The 21,721-nt window shown below is 51.4% G+C and overlaps 1 protein-coding gene across 6 annotated transcripts in view; it reads right to left on the bottom strand.

Annotated features, from left to right (window-relative positions):
* PCBP3 (poly(rC) binding protein 3) overlaps nucleotides 1-9,939 on the bottom strand; it is a 269,833-nt gene extending 259,894 nt beyond the window's left edge. For all 6 annotated transcript variants that reach the window (XM_057306866.1, XM_057306868.1, XM_057306867.1 and 3 more), the window contains exon 1: nucleotides 9,775-9,939. The gene's annotated coding sequence lies outside the window, so the exon portion shown is untranslated. The remainder of the gene's footprint in view (nucleotides 1-9,774) is intronic.
* Nucleotides 9,940-21,721: the final 11,782 nt, after the last annotated feature.

Below are 21,721 nucleotides of genomic sequence, written 5' to 3'. Positions count from 1 at the left end.
AAGTTCTCTGGTCTCTTCTAATAAGGTACTAATCCCATCACACTCATGACCTCATCTAAACCTAATTATCTCCCAAAAGCTCCATCTCTAATACCATCATATTGGGGGCTAGGGCTTCAACATATGAATTTGAGAGGGATACAATTCAGTGTATAGTATATACCAAACAATAAGGAAAATACCTTAAATCAAATTCTGTATGATGCAACTGAAGCATTATTTTATAAGGAAATGCATCACCTTAAATACACATATTAGTAGGCGAAAAAATTAATAAACCAAGTATTCATCCCAAATTGGAGAGAAAACAGCTATGGAAAAGGAAAATTATGGGCCAATTTCACTCAGGGACATGGATGCAAAAATCCCAAGCAAAACATTAGTCAGCGAAATCTAATCAATATATTCTAAGAATAAGCTAATATGAACATGTTATGTTTATACAGTGGTTATCTGTGGGTGACAGAATTAAATATTTTTATTTTGTTTTTGATACTAATCTTTATTTTATAAATTTTCTAAGTAAACACTCATTTATGAATCAGGAAAAATATTTTTGTGAAATATTTTTAAATTAATAATTTTCTGCTGATCTCTCTCTCATACTTATGAAGTCAACTAGCTCATAAATGGCAAGAAGAAAAGAGCAAGAGGTAGCTCGAAAAGCCATTGTGTCTCAGTGTCTCTATTCAGTTGAGAACAAAGAAAGGGTGGATAGGAGTAGAAATGGATTTACAGAGATAGGGATGTGATAAGAGCAATTCGTAGGCTTTTTGCCCAGGCACTAAGGGAGCGATCTCATACACAAATGTGTCTATAAATAGAATCCATACTGCACTTTAATGAATAATTTAAAAGCACTTTGCAAACAAGGTTAAGAAAACAGGAACCTAAATGCTCAAAAATCAATAGTTCTGTCCCATCCCAACCTGGTAAGTTACACAAACAGATGTTCGAGCTTTAAATCATTTTTTAGGAACACTGGAAGCTGGGGGACGCCTGGTTGGCTCAGTCAGTTAAACATCCTACTCTTGGTTTTGGCTCAGGTCGTGATCTCAGGGTTGTAGCATTGAGTCCTGCATTAGGCTCCATACTCAGCACTGAGTCTACATGAGATTCTCTCCCTCTCCCTCTTACCCTCCCCCAACTTGCACTCTCTCTCTCTAAAATAGAGTAAATAAATAAAATCTTAAAAAAAAAAAAAACATCGGAAGCTGGATGGTTAAGTATCAAAAGGTTTAAAAACATCTACAAGCTCTGACTTAAAAATTCTGCCTTTAGAAACGTATCCTTCATAAATTATCAGTGATACACATAATGATTTTGGTATAGGTTACTGATTATTGATCAAAGCATTATTTATGATGATAAATATTTCAAAGCAGCAAAAATGTCCAGCTATAGGGAAGAGGTTCAATCAATTGGGACACCCACTGGAATAGTATGCAAACATTTAAAATCATGTTTTAAGGGACGCCTGGGTGGCTCAGCCGTTAAGTGTCTGCCTTTGGCTCAGGTCATGATCCCAGGGTCCTGGGATCGAGCCCCACATGGAGGGGGGGTGAGCAGCCTGCTTCTCCCTCTCCTTCTGCCTGCTGCTCCCTCTACCTGTGCTCTCTCTCTGTCAAATAAATAAAATCTTAAAATAAAATAAAACAAAATCATATTTTAAAAGACTATGATAGGACACAAGAAATTCTCATTATGTAGTGCAGAGAAAGAAAGCTGTTCATAAAACATATGGAATGAATACCAACTTAGGATATGCATATTGTACCACATATAAAGGTAGAAAAACACAATGGCTATTCTTGTGTGGTAAGATTATGAATGTTTGTTTCATCCTTTATACTTCCTGTTTGCTTCAATTTTTCTACACAAAACATTTTTATCACTTTAAAAATAGGAAAAAATTTTTCAAAAAATAATTTTAAAAACTGATTATCTCAACTAGATTCAAGTATCCTTCATCAATCCAAATATACTTCTAGTGAGGGTAAATGGGAGGTCAGTAAAGAACTGATACATTAGTTTTCTATACCTGTATAATAAACTATCACAAACTGAGCAACTTAAAATTTACATTTATTACCTCACGGTTTCTGTGAGTTAAGAATCTGAGCAGGCTTACCTAGGTTCCCTGCCTAGGGTTTCACAAGGCTGCAATCATGGTGTTGGCCAGGCTATGTTCTCATTAGAAGGCTCAAATGGGGAAGAATTCACTTCCAAGCTCCCTTGGGTTATTGGAAGAGGTTGTTTCCTTGCTGTAGGACTGAGGGCTCCTGCTTCTTACTGGCTATCCCTGAAGGCCACCCTCAGCTTCTAGAGGTCACCTGAAGTTCTTGCCATGTGGGCTTCCCCAACATAGCTGCTTACTCAAGCCAGCAAAGAGAGTCTCTAAATGAGTTTCTAGCACAAACGAATTTTATATAATGTAACAAAATCAAGGAAGTGACATCCCATTACTTTTGCCACATTCTACTGGTTAGAAGCAAGTCCTACTTCAATAGGAAAGGATTATTCAAAGGCATGAATCATGGGGATCATGGTGGGGCCATCTTCATACACTCTGTCCACTATATCTAGTCTCCCAGGGCAGAGCCCAGGCAAAGGAGGGAAACGTGCTTAGATCTGAAGGCTCTTCTCATCAACTAACTACCCATAAACAAAACTGAACCCTGCTCTCTGTACACAGCTGGGGCAGAATGGTACTGTAAGAAGTGAAGGGAGGGTTCACCATGAGTCAGAGTTAACACAGAGAATTTAAGCAGGGAGGTGGGAACTGTGCCAGCCTTGAAGGATAGTTAAGACTTACATCACTGGAAAGGAATAAGAAAGGGAGGCTTTTCCTCTATAATAAGGAGAGGTAGAGAGACAGGAATTCCCAAGGTGGGTTCTGAAGAGAGTAAGCAGGATGGTTTGTTCACAACAAATATAAACCAACATATTGTTAGTTTCACATTCCAGTCGGTCCCCTGATGACCAACACACCTGCAGACCTTGCACACTTGTAAACCTTCAAACAAGACCTAGAGAAGGACACAGTTGAGTTTTGCAGTACTGACATCAATTAACCTCCATAGTTTGGTGAATGTTACTAATATTTGTCCTTCTGGGACATGGATGACTCCACCTCCCCACTCCATTTGAAACTAAGTATGACCAGGATGACTCCTCCTGGCCAATGAAATGTGAGAAGAATGGAAATGCAACCATTCTAAAGTGATAACTGCTGGTGTAAGAATCTCCATGTTCTAAAAGCGTCAGGATCCAGAATATTTAAGAATCAATTTTGCTAAACTTCCAAGGAACAAAAATCCCTCCCTTTCAGAAACTACTACAGGGAAGATGAAGCATCACCACGATACCAAATCTGAATAAGGGCAATATAAGAAAAGATTACTATTGATCAATACTTCTCACGAAAATATATGCCAAAATCGTAAATGAAATATTACCATACTGGATCCAATAATAATTTTTATTTTTTTTAAGATTTTATTTATTTATTTGACAGAGAGAGAGACAGCCAGCGAGAGAGGGAAGACAGGCAGGGGGAGTGGGAGAGGAAGAAGCAGGCTCCCAGCGGAGGAGCCCGATGTGGGGCTCAATCCCAGAACGCCGGGATCACGCCCTGAGCCGAAGGCAGACGCTTAACGACTGAGCCACCCAGTCGCCCCATCCAATAATAAATTTTAAAATAGTCTGTCATAACAAAGTAGTTTATCCCAAGAAATCAATGATGGCTTAAAATTAAAAGATTAAAATATTTCATCTCAGTCGCAATTTATTTATTTTCTTTTTCTTTTATGTTATTTAAAGATTTTATTTATTTATTTGACAGAGAGAGAGCACAAGCAGGGGTGAGGCAGGCAGAGAGAATGGGAGGAGCAGGCTCCCTGGAGCTGGATGCGGGCCAATCCCAAGACCGGGGGATCATGACCTGAGCCTAAGGCAGACGCTTAACCACCTGAGCCACCCAGGTGCCCCATCAGTCACAATTTAAAGAAGAAAAAACATAAAACCATCTAAGTAGGTAAAGGAAGTCATTTGTTAACATTCAAAATCTATTGTTTTTTTTTAATCTTTTATCAAACTATTAGCAGACGAGACCATCCTTAAACTAATAAAAGGAATCTACCAAAAAATAATAGCAAACTTCATATTTAAGGCTCTAAAAGTATTGCCTTGAAAGTGTAAAACAGTATTAGCACAGCTTTATCAAAACTTTTTTTTTAAAGATTTTATTTATTTATTTGACAGAGAGAGAGAGCCAGCCAGAGAGGGAACACAAGCAGGGGGAGTGGGAGAGGAAGAAGCAGGCTCCTAGCAGAGCAGGGAGCCCGATGCAGGGCTCGATCCCAGGACCCTGGGATCAGGCCCTGAGCCGATGGCAGATGCTTAACAACTGAACCACCCAGGCGCCCCCTTATCAAAATTTCTATGCAACTTTGTCTAGTGTCCAAACAGTGGAAATAAATAAATAAACAAAAAATAAATAAAAGACTTAAAGACTAGGAAGGAGGAAATGAAATTATCATTTTTTACTGGAGAAATCAGAAACAGATCCACGTATTTGTAAAATTTTGTATGTTTCAAAGGAAGCACTGCAGATCATTGGGGTAAGGATGGTATTCAATAAATAGTACTGATACAATTGGTTATGCATTTGGAAAAGTTCTAAAGTTATATCTCTACCTCACACCTCACACAAAAATAAGTTTCAAGTAGAATATAAAAAGCAAATATTCAATTTTTTAAAAATGAGGCTATCCTATGACCTTGGGGTAACAAAGAATTTCTTAAATATGGCTCAATAACCACAAACTATAAGGAAAAGATTGATAAATTTGCATCAAAATTAAACATCTGTTCATCAAAACAGCATTTTTAAAAGCATAAAAAAAATAGGGCACAAATAGAATCCAGAATATACAAAGGACTTCTAAAAAGCTATAAAAAAGGACAACCCAGGTAACCAATGGGCAAACAATACACGAATACAATTTATAGAAGAGGAAACCCAAGTGGCCACTAAATGGATAAAAAATCCTCACACTTACTAGTAATCAAGAAAATGCAAATTAAACAGTGAGATATTTCATACCTAAGTTGACTAATAACAATTAAAACATCTGAAGATACAAGGAATTAGAGAGGTTGCGAAGAAACAAACCTTTGGAAAATACTTTGACAACAGCTCCGAGGCTGGAATTGGCCCATCCTATGACCCCCACAATCCCACTTGCACATGTAAACCTAAGTGCCCAGCACAGAGGAAAGGTGGGCCAGCAGGAAGTGGCAGTAAGCAAGGGTAGAGACTAAACAGACCGCTAGGAGAAAGACTTCAGGTGGGAGTTAGGCCAGGTAAGAGTATCAAATGCCAGCCTTGCCAGAAGAAGAAACTAAGGATCAGAACTGTGCTTACCTGGGGCAACCTCCTCCCAACAGCAGCTACATCATTTTGTGTTCTACTGCCTATCTGATCATTTTATTTCCTCTTTAAACTTTGCCAGCTAAAACTTTCTAGAGCAGTCCCAACTTGTCTCCGGTTCCCGTGGCTGCTCTAACAAACGTCCACAAATTTAGTGGCTTAAAACAACAGAAATTAATTACCTTTCAATTCTAGAGGTCAGAAGTCAGACATGAGGTCTTACTGGGCTAGAATCAATGTGTAGGCAGGGCTGTGTTCCCTTCAAGAGGCTCTGGGTGAGTATCCATTTTCCCACCTTTTCCTGCTTCTAGAGCCCACCCACATTCCTTGGCTTGTAACCCCTACCATCTTCTAAGCCAGCAATGACAGGTACCTTTCCTCATTTCACATCACACTAACACTAGCTCTTTTGCCACCCTCTTCCATATTTAAAGACCCTTGTGATGAGTTTGGGCCCACCTGGGGAAATCCAGAATAATAACCTTGTTTTAAAATCAGCTGTTCAGCAGCTTTCATTCCATCTACTACCTTAAATTCTCTTTGCCATGGAACATAACATATTCATAGGTTCTGGGGATTAGGATGTGGACAGCTTTGGGAGGCCATTATTCTGCCTGCCACAGCACCTCCAGTTGACTCTCCCCCACACCTGTGAGTTCCAACACTTTCACAATGCCCTCCACACCTTCACAACCACACACTCTGTTCTCCAGTTACATCAACCTTCTAGTCTTTTCGTAATCAATTTTACACCCATCCATGCTCAATTACAATTACAATTCACCCTTTAGGTTTCAGCCCAAGGCCACCTCCTCTCTGAAGCCTTCCCTGATTCCCAGCCTAAATGAATTACCCCACTTCAACACACCAACCCAACTTTCTGTATATCCCAATTGCAGCACTTAGTGTGGCCCCCTGTAACCATCAGTTTACATGTCCTTTTGTCAGTCCAAAATGCAGTCCTTCCATGATAACTACTATGTCCCTGTGAGTTTTCAAATCACAGCACAGGGCTAGGGAAAGAGTGGACACTCAGAGAGTATTTCTGAAGCTTGGAGGATGCAGAAAGAAACTGCCCTGGGTTTCCCTCAACAAAACAGGTTATTCTTTCACAGAGTAACCTGAGTTAAATGTACAGCTGATGGAGCCAAAGAATTAGTTCAGGTGCTCACAGCAAAAACACCTTAACAAGTCACTGCTTAGTTTGATGGACAATTTACAATCATGTGGAAGAATCTCTGTACCCATTATCTCTTATTGTTAACCCATGGGGCAATTCTAAAGGAACAGACAAAATTAACCTCAAGAGAATAAAGAATTTATCTAAAATGACTTACAAATTACAGAAAAGAGAGTAGATGTTGCTCCAACATGGCCGGAATGCCTGGCAACTGACAACTGCCCAACAGCCCCACCACATACGCAGAGGGTTCTAGTCCCTCTCTGGGAAAGCTGGAAAGCACCACATGAGTGTGAGGGGTGCTACAACTGATCTTGTGTAGGGAAAAACAAATTACCTCTATGTACAAATATATGTATATATTACAATAAAGGGTACATTTTTAAGAGGGTGGTTGTTAAGGAAACAGGATCTCATTTAATTTCAATGGTTCGTTACTTGATGTCCATACTCCAGCAACAAAATTCCCACATGCTGAGAAGACGACTAAGTAAGGGAAAGGAAATGTTGAGTCGACACAATTATCCACTTGAAAAAAAGAGACAACATGACTTGAGTTTTTAAAACGTATGCTTCCATTCAGACTCAATAAAACTTCCCTGTTCAACTGTTCTACTTTTCTTTAAACGTGTAAATTTAGAAAATGATTTTATTTTTTTTATTTAAATTGAGTTAGTCAACACATAGTACATCATTAGTTACAGATGTAGTGTTCAACAATTCATCAGACGCGTATAACACCCAGTGCTCATCACCTCACGTGAACATACTCCAAAAAACCCTCTCACACTGGAAAGGAAATTTAAGACGAAGAAACTGAAATACGTGACATGTGTTCAGCACCATGGACAGTGAGCACACAAACTGCCTGTAGGAGTCCCTGCTACTAGCGCTTAGAGCTTAGAGATATTCAGGCTGCCCCCAAATCTACAATATTCATTGTAATGTTTAAGTTGGGACTGATTCCAATACATTAGAAGGTATTTTTCTTTGTTATGGCCCAAAGGACCAGCCTTCACCAAAGGGATGTACAATTCCCATCTAACCAGATCTGTTTCAGTGATCACTTTTACAGTAAAGCCCAGAGGTTTCTGTGAAAATAGGAATGACTTTGCCATTGACACATGGCAACCAGTCCAGGAACTGGCTACACCTCCAGGAATGAAACTGTTCATACTGAAACACAACATCCAGCCTTGAATGGCTAAATTGTTTCAAGGACCCCACAACACAGCATGCTCTCAGCCTCCCTCCAACAACCGGAAAAAAAGATAACTTCCTTTTAAACATCTGGCAAAATGAACCCATGTGCTGAAATTTTCACATAATTACCTAAAAAATATAGCCACAAAGTTGTATATTTTCTCCAACCCTGAGTATTAACAAAGATATCTGGAAAAGTGATATTTTGAGGTCCAGTATCACCACTGTTCAGTGCTACCTATAACAACACGTCACAAAGCCCTGAATTCTACACAGGATGCCCAATCTTTTCAGTTTTAAAGACCTCTTCCTCCTTTTACCATCAAAGTTTTTTGAAAACTTATAATAATCAGTAACTAAGAAAATAATGAAGTCATGTCAGTTCTAAAACACTTGCAATGAACTTGCGCCGTATGGACAACAGCATCTACATACAAGTGAAAAATAATAGTGCTCACAACAGCAGTGCTCAAAAACATCAGTCAGTCGGTGGGTGCACTTGCGTCTGAAGACCCCTTGGCTACTGACCGATCTCCAAGTCTGAAAACACCACCCACAACTACTCCAGCTCCTCTGATGTGAGGATCAGCGAGGTCTTTTTGGTACCTGCCCGCCATCCCTTCAGAGTGCCACTGTTTTGCAAACACTTAGACCAAAATGGGCGTCTCTGAGACATTTTAAGATGATGTGTTGTTCTCGTGCATGGAGGGGCCGGGACTCAGTTCTCTTCGGTAGGGACGCACCCTTGCACACTCCCTTTGATCCCAACATCTAAGCCAAGTTCAAAACACACACAAGGGGCAACACTTCACCCCTGAACGCAAGTTAAACTACGGAAGGACCGGTGAGGGCCTGTGCCGCAGGAACAGCTTGCCGTGGACGGTCTGCGTATCACCCCGCCTAGTCTCTAGAGGTCTCCGGTCAAAGCCCTGCTGCCCTACTATTCCTTGTGGTGAGTCACACGCCGTAAATGCCCATCAGCGACAGAGTGCTGTCAGCTCACACGCAGAACCAAAGAGGCTCAGAAGTCCGCGCTGCCGTGAAGAGAGGTAGGAAGATGAGAACGAAACCGGAGCCACTTCCAGACCAGACTTTTTGCTGACTTTCGAATTTGGCAAGCAAGCAATATACTTCAGAACAGGAAGAAACAGCAAAAAGAAAAACCAGGCGCTTTCCCCAGGCAGTACTCGCAGAGCAGGACCCTCGCGGGGGCGGTGGACAGGGGCGTGCACCTGCGCTCGGCCCTGCTCCGGCCACCGCGGCTGCGGACCCGCGCACACGCGGAGGGAGGGCCGGGACTTCGCCGCCCCCGCCCTGCGCCCGCGCCCCTGCGCCCCTGCGCCCCTGCGCCGCGGAGGCGCGCCTGCCCGCGACCCCAAGCCGCCACACCGAAGACGCTTCCCGAAGTCCAGAGCAGCGCGGCGGCAGGTGTTTGCCGACCCGCACGACCCACCTAAACTCCGCTCCCGGAAGCACCGTTCCTGCCTCTAACTTCGGGAGGTGGGGGGCGGGGGGCGAGGGCGGCCGCGGCCGGGGGTCCGCGCCCGGCTCGCCTGGCCCGCGAGTCCGCACGGCCCGGGGGCGGACGGCGGCGGAGGGCGGCCGAGGCCGTGGGCGCCCCCCGGGGCGGCGGGGCGGACGCGCGGACCCCCGGCCCCGGCCCTGCGACCCCGCCCCGCAGCCGCAGACGCGGGTCAACTTGGTGGGGCCCGGGCGGGTCTCTCGGGCCCTCCCGCTCGGCGGGCGCAAGACGAGACCTGCGCCCCCAGCCCTGGAACCCCGCCGGCAAAGTTAGCGGCCGCCCCCCGGCCCCGGCCCGGACCCTCGCTCGGGCCCCCGGCCGCGTCCCCCATCCCTGCCCCCCGACCCCCGACCCCGAGGCCCGGCCCTGACCCCCGGCTCGACCCCTGGACCCGGGCCAGGACCCCCGCCCCCGGCCCCGCCCGCGACCACTCACCTGTCCGCGGAGGAGGGCGTGCCCGCCGGCTGGCCGGGCCGGAGCCCGGGGTGGGGCCGGGACCGGGGTGGGGGGGAGCGGGTGACGACGGGGCGATCGAGGCGGCGACGGAGCCTGAGGCGACCGAGTCTGAGGCGACTGAGGCGGCTGTAGCTGCTCCTCGCGCTCCAGCCGAGGCGCTGCGCGCGGCGCGGGCCCGCCCCCTCTGCGCTGCTGACCAATCCCGCGCCGCCCGCCGCCTCTGGCCCCGCCCCCCGCCCAAGCGCTAGGCCTCGCGAAAGCGGGCGCGGCGGGCCAATCAAATGGAGGAAGGGCGACGGCTGGGGCCAATCGGAGCCCGGGAAGCTCTCTGGAAAGAAACCAATTAGCGTCGCGGGGCCGAGGTGGTGGTGAGGCGGGAGCAATGGTGATGGGGGCGTGACAGAAATTAGGGCGGGGCCCTGGCCGTGCGAGTCACTGGTCATGGGCGGGGCCGCAAGCTTGTCACTGGGCAGGGGCGGTGCCAGACTTGAGGCAGAGCCCGGGGTGGGGCGGGGCCATAAATGAAAGGGGCAGGGTCTCAGGCGACACAAGTGGGCGTGTCCCAGAACTGGGGCGAGGCCACAATTGGGGCAAAGCAAGCGGCGGGCTAGTAGCCGGGGGCGTGGCCTGGGGCCTCCGCGGTTGTAGGAGGCGAGGCAGGGCCAAGATGGGGCGGGGAGGGGATGTGTCACCGGCTGGAGGCTTGGCCTAGGGCGGTTCCTGGGCGTGGCAGAGGCCAGCTCTGGGGAGGGGCGGGGATACAGGGGGGAAGGGCAGGTTTCTGGAGCGTCGGGGGCGTGGCCTGGACTGGGACTGTGAAGATGGAGGCGGGGCAAAGATGAGGGTGGGAAGGCGGGTCCCTGGAGGGGAAAAGGGTGGGGCGTTAGCCTGGGCGCGTCCCAGGGCCAGGGGAGGGCGGGGAGGGGAGAGGGAAGGGGAGGAGCGGTAACTTCCCGTGGGCGTGACCTGGGGCGGGGACCGGTCACTAAGCGGGGAGTGGCCTAGTTGGTCTTGCGCGTGGGACGGGCCCTGTGGACCTGGACCTGGACCCTCCGCACCCGGCGCCCTCCCCCTCCTTTCCTTTCAGGTCTCGGAGCCGCTGGGCTGGGGTCCTGTAGCAGTCAGGATAGCGGGCACTCTCCTGGCCCGCGGGGCCTCATCCTGAGACCCCGCCCCTCTCGGGCCGCCGGCCTTGTCCGGGTCGCCCCGCCCCAGGCGAGCCTGCCCAGCACCTGCCCTGGCTCCTCAGTAGTTGCCCCGCTTTCCTGCCCTCCGTGGAATCCACGTGCCAGTCTGAAGGTCCAGCCGCCCAAGACGGCGGCTGCGCTTCTGTAGCGACCTTCGTAGGCGTTTGGGTCAACACACCTGCCCGCAGGTGGCCCAGGAAGGTGACCGAGACCTCCTGAAGAGCTACTAGGCTGTCCTCAGGGGACACAATGCCTCGCGTGTTTTTGTTTTATTATCCTTTCTTCCACACCTCCTGGCCTTCGTTCTGCTTTGTTTGTATTACGGTCACTTACGTGCAACTGGACCCTTGTGTCTCATCTGTGCATTTGGGGCCTATTAGCAGCATCGCACAGCAAGAGCCAGGTCACAGGCACCGCGGCGACCTCCGACGGCGCAGCAGTGACCCACGGGGCAGAGAGGCCTACAGGGGTCCTGGGACTGCCTACCCCGCACTCCTCCGAGAGCCACGGGAAGGAACTCGGCCTAGCTCGGCCTCCTTAGGCCTCCTTAGCACCGGGAGGGGTCACGGGGCTGCCAGGGCAGGGACTGTGGGATAGCCGCCCATATTGGTACCGTTTGCCCCTAGACCAGGGCAGGAGGCATTCCCCAAGCTTGTCCTCTGTGAACCCTACTCCTTCCTGGGCCACTGGAAGGTCACCATTATGACCACTTCTTTTTGTAGGATCCTCACCCCAGTTCACAAAGGACCCCTCAGGCATTCAGAGACAGGCCAGACTGGGCGACACTCAGACCCAGGGCAGCAATCCCTGCGGTGTAGGGGTGGGTCAGGAAGAGCTGTGTCTCATTTGTCTTCACATGTCACTTGTGTATCCAAAGACAACCTTTTAAAAAGAAGAGGGACTGTTGATGGGGTCCACCCGGAAGGGCAGCAGCACTGAGGAAAGCAAGAATACAAACAACATCTGGGTCGTGAGTCTTTCCAAAGAAGGGGGCCACCCCAGCAGTGTGGACAGCTGCTGTCACATGGAGCAGAGACATGCTTAACCATGTGCCCTGGGAGCACTGGTCTGGGGGTAGGAAGGCAGATGCGGAGGGGGAGGTTGGGGAGGCCCTGGCTGGGTCTCACAGTTGGGGTGATGGAGCATGGTGCTGGGAAGTGAGCAAGAAGGAACAGTGGCAGAGCAACCTGCAGGACATGGACCCAGAGACCAGGACTGCGAGGGTTTACCACGTCCTGACTCTGGCCATCGCATGGCTCTGGCTGTCTCCCTCACCTTGACTCCATGGGCAGAGAGGATGGAAGGACCCCAGGGTCTCCGCTCCCAAGGCCAGAGTGTGGGCTGGGGGCACAGGGAGAGCACCTTAGTCCACCCCCGAGATTATAGGCTGCCAGCCTCCCACTTCCCCATCCTCCCCAGGGGCCCTCGTCCCCTCAGCTGCCTTCCTTGCCTCCTGAAAGACACAGTTAGTCATTAGGGAATTAATGATAGTGTTTTCAGAACAGCATGTTGGACCCTAACAACTTTCAATTATCTCCAGTTCCTGCCAGCCCCAGGAGGAAGAAAGCAGCTCATCTCATGCCTCCGCCCTTGACACACAAGACAAGCCACGTCTGGCAGCGTATTATCATATGTTAGCAGATCTCTGAGCGCCAGACTGCAGACCACAGCAGCCGCCAGGGCCTGGGGCAGGCCTGGGCCCCTCCCCCAAGCAAGACCAGCCGGTCTCGAATACCCCACACACTGTGCTCCCTGCACGTCCCCCTTCATTAGCACCGTGTGTGTGCTGTTCACCACCCTCTCAACCGCTGTCACTGCGGTCCTTCCCGTGAGAAGTGCACCCAGGGGCCCGCATTTATAAATAACTCCATGGTGTCTTGTTGGGGGATGCAGGGAGCAGGGAGAAAAGGAGCCTTGTAATTATCATCTGCTTGGAATGATGTCAGATCAAGCCCTGGGAAGCCTGATAGTGCCCGGCCTTCCTGATTGTCACACACATCCCCACCACCGGAGAGTCGGGGGTGGCCTCGTTATCTCAGGCTGGAGCATGGCAGGTGGGGGCAAGGAGCCTTCCTGCCTCCACATCAGGTGGCTAACAGGGCCAGGAAAATAGTTGCACAGAAAGCAGTCCCAGTGGCGAACTGTGTCCGAGTCTTCCGGGGGAGTGCAGGCTCCCAAGCATGACCACACGTGGCACCCAGCACCCACAGCTACAGAGCCCCCCTCACCTGCTATGGAGAGAGGTCTGGAACCATCGATCTGAGTCTCGTGTGGAGTGCAGGACATCTGCGATCCTTCAGGAAGACTTTGCCTCCACTCTGGGCCTGCTTTCTGCAGGGAGAACTCACGTCATCACAGCCACCCATCGTGCTCAGCCTAAAACACAAGAACACAGTTTACCTGGTGACAGTTGGCAGCCTAGGGAACCAGTGTTGCTGCTAAAACCCCCTGCACAAAACGCAGAGGCAGGACCACACCCCGGGGACTGGACTCCGCAGCTGCCTGCCTGATAAAGCACAGCCCTGGGGCGGCAGGGCTGGTGCGCTGAGCTCGGAGGAGATTCTGGGATGGCCAGAGTGATGGAGTGAAAATTGGAAAGCAAGTAAACCAGCCCCTGCCCCAGCTGCCCTGGTCAGGGAAATACCCCCAGTGCTGCAGACAGAGGCTCCTCTCTTGTGATGTGGGGATCAAAGCTATGCCCCTTTCTTACCTGGCTGCTGAAGCATCTGGTTGCTATTTTATTAGGGGAGGCGATCAAGGGGGCTCCTTTTGTGCCCCCTTGCTGAAGGAGCAGCTCCTAAGCAGTCATGGGCCATGTCCCTGGCCCGGGACTGGGGCAGGGGTGGGAGGAGGTGACGTTGCACCCACACGGAAGCAAAGCTGTAGCCAACCAGACATCTGAGGTGCCCCTGCCTGGATGATGGTAAAGGCCGGAAATGTGCTCCAGAAAGAGAGGTGAGCATGCATGGAGCTTCGAAGACAGACGTGCGGGAAGAAGGAGAGAGAGCAAGAAGCACGCACGGTAACGGCGGCGCAGCCTGCCAGGACTCACAGACACGCTCTCCTTTGGGGCTGGCAAACTGACCCATGCTCTACGGCTGCCCTGCGTCCTGAGCCTCTCCGGGAACCACACGCTGTCCCGCTCTGCACTCCTGTGAGACCTGATCACCTTATAGCCGGGCACACCCCGCCAACAGCCAGCAGACTGCTCTGTGGGTGTGAGGGCAGGGGGGCAACAAAAGCTGTCCTCATGGCAGACACAGAAAGTTATCCCCATGCTGGGAAGTTGGGCTCCAACCACTCATGGCAGCCATGGCTCTGACCCCAAAGGATAAACATGTGCAGGGTGAGCAGAAGTCCTGCTTGCACCTGCCAGACACTAGCTTCCCGGTGGGGCTCCCTGCTCTTAGTCTGTACTCCATGGTCTGCTTGTGGATGGGGGCCTGAGATTCGTCCAGAGTGTTGTTATCATCCCCAGGGGACTGGAGTCAGGGGCCTGCGTCCTCTCGGCCCTTCACATGGAAAAGCAAGTGAGTCACAGCTGCCCTTGACTGCATCTCCCAGTTGAGACAGCAGGCTCTGGAGCTAATGCACCCCTACCAGCAGGGAGAGAGAGAGCCCGAGACACAGACAGAGAGAGATGGGAAGGGAGAGCCAGAGAGGGGGTCGGAGCCCGAGACAGAGAGGGGGACAGAGCCAGAGCCAGAGAGACAGAGAGAGAGACAGACAGACAGAGAGATGGGAAGGGAGAGTCAGAGAGGGGGACAGAGCCAGAGCCAGAGAGGGGGGAAAGAAACAGAGAAAGAAAGACAGAGAAAGGGAAGGAGACAGAGAGGGAGAGACAAAGGGGGAGAGAGAGACAGAGAGATAGGCTGCTCCTTGTGTGGGCTCCTGGCTGGGAATCTGGGAGCCAGCCCCCCACACACACACACTGCCAGCAGAGCAGTGCACGCGTACACCTTTTTATGGGCGAGGTCTCTAGTGTTTTCTGTGAGGACGAGAGGTGTGGCGGCCTTCCTTCTCTCTCTCACAGGAGCACAAGAGCCCGTCTACATCAGGAGAACTCCTCGCAGTGAAAGTGGCAGCAGAAATCCCACCTCTTCCCAAGGTGCCTCCACGGAAGGCTCTAGACTGAAAATTGCTGTCTGTGTTTCAGGGACTCCCCACCTCTCCACCCTGCACACCTGCTCAGCCAGCCGGAAGAGGCCGAAGGGCAAAGCAGAACTTCCAAGTCCTGGCCTGAGGGCGAGGCCGCGGCTGCATGGCTGGACACAGGGAGCTGTGGATGCCTGGCTTTGCCACAGGGATCGAATGCTGCTCAGTGGACTTCTGCAGCAGCTGTGTTTCAGTTAGGGTCCTGTGCAAGTGTTCTGTTGACGCTAATAATCTCAAATTAACACCGGTGGAGATGGATTTAAACACACAGAATATTCGTGCAATAGCAAGAGTGGCTCAGCGCTCCCCAGGCTTTATCTCCTTAGGACCCAAATTTTCTTAGGTTTTCATCCCTTGCGTCCTTCAGCAACTGCACGGCCTTCCTGCTTTATTGGTTTAGTCCCTTGCTGGAGAAGACCTCTGATGAGAACTTTAAGGTGAAATTCAAGAATGTAAGTGTTGAGAAGCCATTAAAATGTAAATTATAGGGCTCTCAGACAGCTGTCTGCAGCCCCTCTCCCAATTACCCCCTCCTCCACTGCCCCCGGTCCGGCCCTCACACATGCTACCCCAGGCCAGTGTGGAGTGGAGGGGCTGGCAGACCCATGAACAAAGGCAAAGCAACAAAGCAAATCATCGAAAGCTCTCGGGTGCACTGCACTTGCCACTCCCAGCCCCAAGATGGGGAGCCAGGGGTCTTACACGAGGCAGCGTGAGCAAAACTGAAGCAGTAGCATCTAGTAGGCGTGTTGCAGGCGCAGCTTCCTTCCTCCCCTGACCCGACGCCCAGACCAGCCTGAGGTCAGCCCCTCCTCTGGGCCATGCTTGGTGACCCAGCTCCCTCACAGACAGATGGTCCCTGTCACCAGTTCCCACTTAGCCACGGGGGGGGGGGGCATCTCTGCTTTCACGTTCCCACATCCCATGCCAGCCGCTGCCCGGGGCCGGGAGCAAGTCCACGGAGGATGGCCGCAGCACTGCCTCTAACCCCAGAACCAGCCGTGCCACCAGTGCCTTCCCTCACCACTGCTCCCGCCTGCAGAGCAGCAGACCCGACCCCGTCCCTCTTTGTCTGGAAGGCCCCAGAAGGAGCTCGTAACACTCATCCCGCTGGTGTGAACTTTAGAGCGAGTGCCTGTAAGCTGCTCAAAGCAGGGCTGGAGAGACGGTGGCTCTCGCCGGACACTGGGAGGCTTTACAGCCACCAAGTGCCAGGCAAGCAAGGTGTCATTCTCTCTCTGTCTCTCTACCCTCTACACTGGAGCTGCCACACTGAGCTTGCCAGCAGGCCACGCCCAAATCACAAAACCCCTGTGAGAAGGGGCACATCCTCACTGCCGCCTGCCCTCAGCTGCTGGCTGGGCTGAATCTCACGTCAGCCGAACCTCCCAAAATACAAATTAAAGGTGCTCAGTTGCACTGAGAACATGACAAACTCAAGTGCTAGACAAATTGCCACCGTGTCTAATGCTAGTGGGCCCACTGCTCTATGCTGCGAGTTTCCATGCAGGAGGACGTGGAGGTGGCGGTCCGGATGAAGCCAAAAAGCACTTTACATACAGTAGCACACTGCTGGACATCTGAGATGCCAAGGTGAGGGAAGAAGTGCACAGCTCCCCGCACAAACCAACTACACAGACACAGACACACATGCACGCACGTGCACATGCACACATATGCACACATACACACGGACATGCACAACACACACATGCACGCACACACGCACGCACATATACACACAGGTATGCACAATACATACACACATGCACATGCGTGCACATATACATGCAGACGTGCACAATACATACACAAACACACATGCGTGCACACGCATGCACAATACACAAACACACATGCACACACGTGTGTGCACATATACACGGACATGCACAATGCATACACAAATACACACGTGCACGCACAACCACACCTACACATGTATGCACACGGGCATGCACAATGCATATGCAAATACACGTGCACGACCACACACAAACAAGTGTGCACATATACACACATGCATACGTATACATACACACAGACACACACACACGCTCTGAAGACAGTGGCCAAAACTAAAAACAGATGTCTGCTCTCCCCAGAGCCTGTCCATGTGGGGAAAGGGTCAGGGTGGGCAGAAGTCCTAGAAGTCTCTGCCTATCAGAAGGACACTGTTTGGGACAAGAAGCTCCCCCCCACCTCTCCACCCTCTACCCAGTGGAGGAGAAGCTCCAAGACAATCACTCACTGAGGCCAGCAAGGGGGACAAGAGGGACACTGACACTTTGGAAACCACCAGCCTCCACCGGTATCCTCCCTCCGTGAGACACAGTAAGAGACTTCAGAAGGGTGGGATACTCGTCCCTGCCACGTGACACAGACCAGTGCTGGCTCTTCAGCTCCAGATCCCTGAAGGCAGGAGGTGGGCAGGAGGCGAGCAGCAGCGTGCAGACCAGCGGGACGGAACTGCCCAGGGTGCAGCATGACTGGGAAGAAAGGACGCCCCTCCGGTTCACTGAGCGCCCTCCCAGCTGCCTGAGAAAGAGCGCGGAGGGAAGGTGCAGGCCAAGCCTGACAGGAGAGAGCTGTGGTGGCAGACCAATGACCTCAAACCCCTTGGAAGAAAAATTATTCGTCCTTACAGAAGTTGATACATACTTTAGCCAGGGCTTTCCTCCCTTGTCTTCCAGCACCCCAGGGCTTAGAGCGTTCCCAATCTACTGATGTCCGTAGAAGACAAAGATGGCCACAAAGTCTTTGAAAAGGTGACATCATGCTCCTTCTCCTTGAAACTAGGTGGGTTCTCTGACGGACAGAGTAGGACAGAGGTGATGCTGTGCTAGTTTCTGGGGCTAGGCCTCGGGTGGCTTCCAGGTTTTCTCTCTTGGAATGCTTGCTCTTGGGGAAGCCAGCCAACAGGTTAGAAGGCCAACCGCCTGGATGCCCGTGCTGTGAGGGACCTTAAGCTAGCTCTGTGTGGGGGCCGAACAGAGAGAAAGATGCGTCCGCAGCCCCAGCTCTCACAGCCGTTCCGGCCAAAGGAAGAGGGCTCAAAGGTGCCAGCCTTGGGCACCATACGGCTTTGCCCACACGGAGGGGCGCACTGGGCCTGCTGACCCCTGAAAGGTGAGAGACAATTCTAAATCATGGTTCGAGCCACCACGGTTTTAAGCAGTGTATTGTACTGTATTAGACAATCAAACCAGGATCCCGCACAACATTGTTTTATACCAAGAGACCTACTTCAAAGTAAAGAAGGTATGAACATCGGCACATGACCCCAGGTTCACTGCTGTGACCCTCACCCCACCCCCAGAAGCAGCCACCTAGTGAGAATGGTGGGAAGGCGCGTTAACGGCTGAGCTAAGGTGCCAGCCCTGGGCCAGACCTCCGCAGGATTCGGTCACTGCCCCCCAGGATGCAGGGTTTGTGCTGACACGATGGTTGGTGAGTGACCCTGGGTCCCCACTACCTTGAATACAAGCTCCAGGAGCCACAGAGCAGAGCACGTTTGCCCTGTCACCACTGTTCCCATGAGCCCGTTGCACGATTAGAGCTTCCTGTCACAGCAGTACCAGCTCTGCGGGGTGGGGCGTCCTGGTTCCCTGGTGAGGGGGACATTTCTGCCAGCGTCTCCACCACACTGGAAGCCACTTCAGGCTTCCCGTGCCAGTGGCCAAGCACACAGAGAACCGACTTACTGTACTGCTAGGGGTAATCAACCCCAAATCCATGAAGGGCTATGCTTGCTGATACTCGCTGGGGATGGGAGGGAAATGTCTGGAACTGGCAGGTTCACTGGGACACTTCAGGGTCCATGTCAAGTGATGAACTATAAGTGGACAGTTGCAGCAACGGAGGCCCATCAGAGGCAAGGCAACTGAGGGACAAACAAATCAGACCAGCCAAGCTTCGAGCTGGGGGAGACCGGGCCAGAAAGGGGGGTGGAGGGAGGAGTATTTATTTCAGCCGTGGGGTCAGTAGTGGGGACCCCTGCTTGGTTTGACCACCTCTCTTCTAACCTCGTAGTAGACGGCAGTGAGATAGCATCGGAAAGGATCATGCTGGCACTGCCATCTCAGGAAATAAGGCAGGGCATCCGTCCTCGGACGGAATGCGCACGGATGCCCTGGGATGGACTCACTTGTGGGTCTTGTGAGGCCACCCGGCGGGAGCAGCTTTGACAACACCTGGCCCATCCTGCAGCCACCATAGGCCCTGTGAGCCCACTGGGGTGGCTGCTTCCAGGGCTGTGTGCCGTGTGTCAATACCCACAGGGCCTGTCCTCGAGGTCACGATGGAGGCCTCTTGCCTGCCTCCTCGGGGCTTTCTCGTTGCCTCTGAGGGAGGAGATGCATCAATGATGTCATCACCCTGCACACGCAACCTACGAGTGTGAGAGATGAAGAACCTGCCTGGGCAGTCTCACCTGTGGGCAGCAGGACCGGCGGACCCATCCCATCCTCTTCCTCTCCCCATGCAGAGGGGACTGAGTTCCAGGAGCCGGGCGGAGTCTCCCTGAAGACAGAGAATCGGCTGGTGACGCACAGGGACCTCCTGGATATCTGCTGTTCTGCCTTCCCGCCCGTGTCCCCTCCTCTCTGAGATTGCAGTCCCCAGGAAAAATGTTAGCACATAAGCCTTTGCCTGAGGCTCTACTTTCTAGGGCAACTGGGCTAAGAATAGACAACAATAATCATACAATTTTAACTATGCAGCCTTGTTCAAAAAAAGGAAGGAGAACTTTATAGTGTCCAGAAAAATGAGAAGTCAAAGGCAGAGTAGTCACGGGAGCTGATGCTGGGTCAGCCCTCAGGGAGCAAGGGACAGAAGACAGGCGTGGGGACAGGCTCATGTGTAGCTCACAAAAGAGATGGGGCCATGGGCCTGCGTTCGCTGGGCAACAGCCGCCCATTTCAGGGGGAGCCTGGAGGGCCGCCTCATCCCTGAAACAGAACTAGAGAAGTTCCACCTGCTGCTCCCAGAAATGAGCAAGGAAGTTTTCCATCTTCCCGGAGATCAAGGTGAAAAGGCTCACAGAAGAAATAGAAACTCTGGGCGTATGACATGTATGAGGTATGAATGTGTACCGGTCCTTGGTGTGTGTCTCAGGCTAAGAAATCAGAAGAGAAGTTGTATCATGTGATTGGAATCCCTGGTGCCTAGGAAGGAAAAAAATTCACGCTTTCCTGTGAGGACACTTCTGCAAACTAGAAGATGAGCTTACAGTGAGAGTCGTTCAGGTAAGAAACAACAGGACTGGCATCCCAGGAGCTAGAGATACAAGATAGATCAAAGGCAACACGAATAAATAAACAAAAATTTTAAAGAAGTCATTTAGAAACATCAGAAATGAAAAATATCACAGAAATTAGAAACTCAAGGGAAGGACTAGGAACAGACGAGAGTCAATGAGCTAGAGCACTGAGATGGGGTGTTACCCAGAAAGCAGCACAGAAAGATAAAAGATTGTTTAAATCGTAGGCCATCGAAATATATGAAAAATAGAAAGAGATGGTCGGACGTAGGCATTGAGGGGAGAGTAAGAGGCAACTCTCAGAGACAACAACAAAGAACTTTCCAGAACTTTCCAGAACATGAGTTTGCTCTGGCCTCCAGAACAAAGTGCCAGGGGTTGTGGAGCTGAACCGGCAGGGCTGGCCCCTCCCGAGGCCTCTCTCCTGGGTGAGTGGACGCCATCTCTCCCTGTGTCCTCATGTGTGTGTGTCCTCCTCTCCTCCTCTTATGAGGACAGCCGTCCTACTGGATCAGGCCATGGGATGGCCTCATTTTACCTTAATCACCTCTTTATTAAAGATGCTATCTCCCCATACTGCCACCTCCTGAGGCGCTGGGGGGTCAGAACTTCAGCGTGTGGATTTAGGGACACGATCCAGCCATGACAGGAATGACCGAAGTTGAGAAACATGCAAGCCACAATCTGGGGCTCGAGTAGAACCAAAACACACGGTCGTCACAAAGAAGAGGAACCTGGAAGGAGACTGGAGAGAGGACGTGCCCGTGTCTGGGGCAGCGCCGGCGACCGACGATGCCCGTGAGCAGAGGACGACGCTGTTGCCATCCAGGAGGAGACCCACTGCTGAGCCAGAACCCAGGCCCGAGCAACTCTCCCTCCTCAGGAAGCCCAAGTGTCTCTAGCCCAACAGACGGGGACGTCCCCGACTCCTCTGGATGCTTCAGCCTCTAGGGTGGAAAGAGGACCAGCAGGGACCAGATGCAGGCAGCAGCCGTGAGCGGAGTTAGAAGCCACGGGAAGTAAAACAGTAGTCTAGTGGCTCGCCGGGGACATCAAAGGTCAACTGGGACAAAGAGAGGGGACTCGGGCCTCCATGTGAGGTGTGGGCACCCGGGGACACCCCAAAATTGACCCCTGGAGTGTAGGAGAAACTCTGGACTTCTCTCCACAGATACCTCGTGACCCAACACCAGGAGGGCAAGCAGCTGGCCTTGGGGTGGGACTAGGCCCCTGAAGCCCCGGGGGATGGGGACAGGCGGGACTTCTGTGCTGTGGGGGTGGATAGCAGGGCTCTCGCCCTGGGCCATGGCACACCGTGGGCTGT

This window comes from Ursus arctos, unplaced genomic scaffold (assembly GCF_023065955.2).
Source record: "Ursus arctos isolate Adak ecotype North America unplaced genomic scaffold, UrsArc2.0 scaffold_4, whole genome shotgun sequence".
NCBI classification, from domain to species: domain Eukaryota; kingdom Metazoa; phylum Chordata; class Mammalia; order Carnivora; family Ursidae; genus Ursus; species Ursus arctos.
This window is presented reverse-complemented; position numbering and strand designations above follow the sequence as displayed.